Raw genomic sequence first — 6,519 nt, 5'->3', positions numbered from 1 at the left:
GATCCTGCAGCCAGGAGGAATTCCAGGCCACCCACCACAGCTTTGTGCTGCTCAGGTAGCCTGGGAGGAAGGGAAGGTGTTCTCCTCCAGTTTCAGCGCTCCCGAGCTCCTGGCATTCCAGGGAAGTGTCAAGAAAGGGCTGGTTTTATGTTTAACCCCATTGGGCTGTGAAGTGGGAGCCCCCATTAATGGGATCCTTGTCTTTGGAGCGGGGTGGGAGCCCCGGGTCCCTCACACCCAAAGACTGTTCTATTGTGCTGCCTCCAACGCTGCCGGTGCAGCCGCCGGGAGCTGCGTGGGAACGCGCCGAGAGCGCGGGAGTTTGTTCCAGTGTCACTTTCTCAGGTGTCAGGGGCTGTGTTTGCTCTCCGTGTGTGACTGCCGAGGGCTCCAGGAGCACAGGACCACCCCAAGGCATCCAGCTGCTTCCAGAGGTGCGAAACGTGTGGGAGCTTCCACTGCCGCCCTCGGCATCTGCTGCCACCCGGGCTGGGCTTTGTGGCATGGCTCCTCATGGGAGGAAAGTGTGCTTGGAGCGCCTCCAGAGGGGATGAGCCCTTCCCAAATTCATGGAGTGATGGCCATGCAGGGCCTGCAGCAGAGGAGCTGGTGGGCAGGAGGTTCTGTTGCACTTTTGGGGAAGGGTTGGGCTATCCAGGGCAGATGTCGGTGCCCAGTTAAGCCTGAAATGTGCCAAGGAGGGAGCAGGGTTTGTGTGAAGTGTCTGATGCCCACTGGGGTTCACTCCCAGCTCCTTCCCAGCACCTGGCCAGAAAATTTGTCCTTGTTTTGTGCCCTTTGTTAAATCAAATAGGAAAGGGTGGGCCTGGCACACCTTTACCTGCCCTAGGTGACTTCCACACGCTCCCAGTGCTCCCAGCAGGGATTAATCAGCGTGCACACGTGTTTATATGTGGTCAGCTCCCACTCCTTTTGATTGGATATCGGGAAAAATATCCAGCCTGGGCTGAACTGTGTCTCAGCACTGCGAGAATCACAGAATCCCAGACTGGTTTGGGTTGGAAGGGACTTAAACTCATCCAGTCCCACCCTTCCACTGTTCCTGGGACACCATCCACTATCCCAGGTTGCTCCAAACCCCATCCAGTCTGGCCTTGGACACTGCCAGGTTATGGATTTCCAAGCCAGAGCTCGGAGTGAAGACTTGTGCCACCAGGAATTAATCCATGGAGGCAATTAGTGGGACAGCTCTCCAGGGCAGGAGGAGGAAAACGCTGTTGGAGGCAGCCAGAGCCCTGTTTTGGGGTCGGGACTGTTCTGTTTGCCCTGTCTGGGGCTCCAGGGGGGCTTGGAACAGCGTGCTCCAGTGCCAGGAATGAGGATGGGCTCAAAGAGGACAAGGGATGTGTTTGTCAATGCCAGGGAGAGCAGAAATGGCTCAGGGAGGCTGAGACATTATTTCTGGAGCAATGGAAAGCTTTTTAAAACAATTTCCTGGTTACTTTGACTGCTTGATCTTCTAGCCTGCTGTTATTTCTTTGCATTGGTGCCCTGAGGATCAGGGAGTGAAAAATCCAAGGAAAACCTGGGATATATTTCCCAACCTGTGCCAGCTTCTCCCGCAGACCCCAGCAGCCCTTTGAACCTGCCCTGGTGGCTGAGGAAGGCTCCTCCTGACCCCAGGGCACTCTGAGCCCACCCATAATTAGTGATGGACTTGCCAGCATGAGAAAAAAATTCCATTTTTTATGGAAAAGCTTCATAAAGAGAGGCTGGGGCAGGGCCTGGCCACGGGCTCTGGTGCCAGAGGAACCACAGGCTCTGTGCCACCCATGGCCCGACAGCAAGGCAAGGAGAAGAACCTCATTTTCAAGTCTTTGGGGTGGATCAGGGTTCTCATGGCTGGGCTCCAATCCTTTTCCTGCAGTGTTTGTGGCAGCTCCCAAGCAGAATTTTTTCCTTTGAGCTCCACAACAAGAAGTGTGGTGAGAATTTTCTTTTTTTGGGATAGGGAAAGTTTCTTGCCTGGGGCCAAGCGCAGCAATGTGGAACGGATTCGGATCAAACTTACTTTTTCTTTTGGAATTTTATTTGAAGGAAAAAAAAAACCCAATCCAAAAAAAACCAACAAACCTCAGGCAAGAGCTGAAGCGTGGAAAATTTCATCCCAAAAGGTGGACGCTTCGTGAAAGTATGAGCGTGTGAAAACAGGTGGTTAAACCGAAATGGTTTTACAGATTGGAGTACGGAGGGTGCTACCAAGAACCTGTTATAAATCCTGGAGTGACCTCTTCCTGAAAGGCAGAGGTAGGAGAAGAGGCCATCCGCGAGTAACCTGAGCCACTCCCGAACCCACAGGCGGCTGCAGAACCGCAGGAGAAGCCAAGGAAAACGGGGAGAGGTTTTCGGAGAGGTCAGCAAGGGAGCCAAGCCCAGGCACAGGCTTCAAACTGAGGCTCCCAAACGACACCCCCGTGATGGGATCTGGCTGGGACAGAATTTCACTGGCAGCACCTGAGCCAAGACCTGCTCGAGTCAGTGGGAAGCTCCTCAGAGGGTTGGATCGGGGCCTGAAAAGTGCAGCCAGCAGGAAAAATGTGTAAGGACAGGGCTGCAGCACGTTGCAGGGTGGAGGGAGGGAATGATTGGTGAGAGGACAAGGGGAATGGCTTTAAACTGGAAGAGATGAGGTTTGGATTGGATATTGGGAAGGAATCGTTCCCTGGGAGGGTGGGCAGGCCCTGGCACAGGGTGCCCAGAGCAGCTGGGGCTGCCCCTGGATCCCTGGCAGTGCCCAAGGCCAGGTTGGACACTGGGGCTTGGAGCAGCCTGGGACAGTGGAAGGCAAGGGGATGGGACTGGATGATCTTTATGATCCCTTCCCACCCAAACCATTCCAGGATTCCATGATCTGTGAGTGGAAGCCCAGTTTCCCAGTGAGATGAACGTGCCCACACGTGTGTGTTTGTGCTCTGAAGGATACTTGACTCCATTTTCTGCTCTGGCAGGCTTTTGTCTTCACACACAGGTTGTTCTCCTGTTTCCCTTCACACACAAATTGCTTTCCTGGGCACTCGTGACACAAAACCGATCTTGTTTTTCCCCTTTTGTCTTTTCCCTCCGCACAGAAATGCAGTGCCCTCCACAAGGTGCCCCAGCTCATCCCAGTGGTTGCCACAGAGCCCTGCCAAGCAAACCTGCAGTGGGCAGCATCCAGCGGCCCTGCTGGAGCTCAGCAGGGAATGAGATGCTGCTCCCAATCCCCCTGGATCACTGGGAACGAGCTGATTTCTGTCGGGTTTCTCCAGTGTAAGTGTGATTATGAAGTGTTAGGACACACAGCCTGCGGAGTTTTACGGCTGGGTCTTAAAGGGATCAGCAAAAGGGGAAAAAAACTAAAGCGGGGCTTGAACTGGAAGCCAGGAGCGTGGTCAAATTAAGGAGTGCAATGGTAATTAAAACCCCCGGAGAGAAGGAAGGAGGAAGTGACCTAAATCCCAGCGCTCTCACGGGGCGGGACAAGCCTGGCACGTGGGACACAAAGCCTGAACACCCCCTCTGTCCCCTGCCACAGAGCAGGGGGGTGTCCTTGCCTCGCCAGGAGAGCCAGCAGGGAGGTACTGGCCGTGGAGAAAGTTGTTTGAACCCTTTGGTGCATGGAAGCCCTCAAAGAAGGGCTCGGCCAAGGTGGAGAGCTGCAGCCTGCTGTGCATCCTAAGGATTTCCATGATCTCTCCTCACTTCAGGCACTAAAGCTTTTCACTGTCTGCAGAGGAAATTGGTTAAAAGCACAAACCTGAGGTGTCCCCTGGAGTCAGCGTGAATCTGCTGCAGAGGGATGGGATGTTCCAGCCTTGGGCTTCACATCCATCTGGAGACCTCCAGGCCTTGCCCCAAGATTGGCTTTTTCCTTCAGACCAGCTGGGAAGTGTTTAGGAAGTGCCAGCCTTGCTGTTCCATGTTTCCTCTGTTCAACATGGTACCTTCCACTCTCCCTGAGTTTTAGGAGTGGGTTATTTCCGATATGGGGAAGGAATTGTTCCCTGTGAGGGAGGTGAGGCCCTGGCACAGGGTGCCCAGAGCAGCTGGGGCTGCCCCTGGATCCCTGGCAGTGTCCAAGGCCAGGCTGGACAGAGCTTGGAGCAGCCTGGGATGGTGGAAGGTGTCAGGGTGGAACTGGATGGGCTTTAAGGTCCCTTCCCACCCAAATCCCTCTGTGATTCCATAGTTCTCCTGCACTGTTGGCCTCCAGCACTTCCTGCACATTTCCCACGTGTGTCTGGCAGTGGAAATGTGGCAGCAGATTTTGTGGCACCGAAAGCCAGCCTTTCCCCAAATTCAAAATGGTCCTTACAGACTCATTTGTGGTACCACTAATGCACTGTCTGGCGTGAAAAGTGGAAACATTCTGTCACCACAAGGAGGAAGGAACCGGGATAGGGTTTTGTAGCTGGCAGAGCTGACCCTCCTCACTCTGCAGATGGAATTGCTGAATTCCTGGGATTTTCTTTTAAGTTTTTTTGCCTTATGCCTAAAATGGGCTTTTATTCATGGACTTGAAAGCCGGGGGGATGTGGCACTTGGGGACGTGGTTAGTGGTGGGCTTGGCAGTGCTGGGGAACGGCTGAACTCGGTGGTCTCAGAGGGCTTTTCCAGCCTAAACAATTCCATGATTCCATGCACAAACCCAGGCTGATTTTGCAGTCCTGCAGCCTGGGAAGGCCAGCCGGCTCACACGTGCTCCCTCACCAGCCAGGGCGCACACTGGGCACTCTGGAGTGTCCAATTCCTTGTTGTTATCTAGAGCAAAAGCTCCTTTCGCCTCCCTTTGGCTGCCTTGGAAGCCAGGCCCTTTTCCTCAGGTGAGGGAAGGTGCAGCTCCCAGGGGATCAGGATGAAGCTGGAAGGTGGAACAACAGCAGCAAGCCCAGAAAGGAGGAGTTTGAGGGTGACAAAGGGGCTGTGGGCTGCAGTTCCCAGCTTTGTCACTTCCTAAGGGAAAGAAATAAACACTGAAACCTGAGCAAAGCCCCTCCTGGAGGATACATTTCCTGGGAACTCTCACTTTGATGGCTGGGAAATCCATAAAGTTTTTCTCCTCGGAGCTGGGAGACTCCAACCAAGCCCTTGGTTAAAGAAATGACAGTAAAAATAACTCACAAACACAACACCCACACCTGGAGCAGCCCCGAGGGTGAGGTGCCTCTTTTGGGGGGGTGTCTGTGACCCCCCTGAGAGGGAAATCCAGTCAAGGGGGAGGAGGCCAGGTCCCATCAAGATATGGCTCACAAATCCATCAGGAATTTCATTTCAGAAGGAGATACCAGGATTTTACCGTGGCTGTCAGCAGCATTCTCCAGGTCACGCTGCTGCATAAAAGAGAGTGTTAGAACCTGGGACTTAAACTAAACAGATTTCCTAGAGGAAACACACACAAAATTACTTTGCTTCTAAAGTTACTTTTATAGACATTTTTCCCCGAGAAATATTTCTCCCTGGAAAAATAAATTCACAGGATGTAATTAAAACAGTTCTGTGCGTGCACGGGGCTGGCCCCCTTTAAGTGCTTCACCAAATGCACCAGCGAGGAAAGGAATGAAAGGCAGCTTTGTTGGAATCTATTAATGACAATCTGCATTAATTAGAAAATGAGACATTGTTCTCTTGGTTTATGGCTCTGAAAATGGCTGGTAATAAGGCTGAGGCTGCAGTGCTCAGCTTTTGGCTTCTCTGTGCTGTTGTAAGGCCTTGAAAAATTCAAAATAATCTTTGATTTGTCAAATCCTGAGCTGATGAAGGCAACGGGAGTCAGGTTCCATACCCTTGGATTCTGGCAATAACCAGGTGTTGGTGGCTGGGGGTTTGGGGTTTTTTTTTTTTTTTTGCTTTTTTGCCATTTTCTTTAGGTTTAGCTTTTAATTAAACCGAGGAAAGGAAGAGAGAACTGTGTTGTATTAGAGCTTAACTTCTACTCCTTGAGGGACAAAGCCTTAATAGGTTTGTATGGATCCCTAATTAGGGATAATAATTATCTCTGCTCCTCTGCCCCAGTGGAGCCACATGCAGTAAAACCACTCACCTTGTTTGCAAACCTTTCTGAGCGCAGAACCAAGTGCAGAAATAAAGCATTCTGTGATTCTGAAAGCTAAAACCACACCTTTCTAGCAGTATTTGAAGGTTTTATTGCTATATTGCTGTCCCAATCACAAGTAAAACGTTTTTATGTCCTTCAGGCACGTCTGGCTGTATTTCCTGTGTCTCTCAAGCACAGCAGAGTGACATTTCTAATGCATCTCCACTGCACGACCTCTTTTTGAGTAGAGAAATAGGAACTTGAGGTCATTTGATAAAAGAAATGTTGCATCACCGACAGGAGAGACGCTGTAAAAAGGATCATCAGAGCACTCAGTGTCATTTTTTCACAGAATTTGGGTTGGAAGGACCTTAAATACCATCTCGTTCCATGGGCAGGGACACCTTCCACTATCCCAGGTTGCTCCAAGCCCTTTCCAGGCTGCCTTTGAACACTTCCAGGGATGGGGAGTCCACAAGCAACTG

The sequence above is a fragment of the Corvus brachyrhynchos genome, unplaced genomic scaffold (assembly GCF_000691975.1).
Source record: "Corvus brachyrhynchos isolate BGI_N302 unplaced genomic scaffold, ASM69197v1 scaffold79, whole genome shotgun sequence".
Classification (NCBI taxonomy): Eukaryota; Metazoa; Chordata; class Aves; order Passeriformes; family Corvidae; genus Corvus; species Corvus brachyrhynchos.
The sequence above is the reverse complement of the archived record's forward strand: the minus strand, read 5'-3'. Positions refer to the sequence as shown.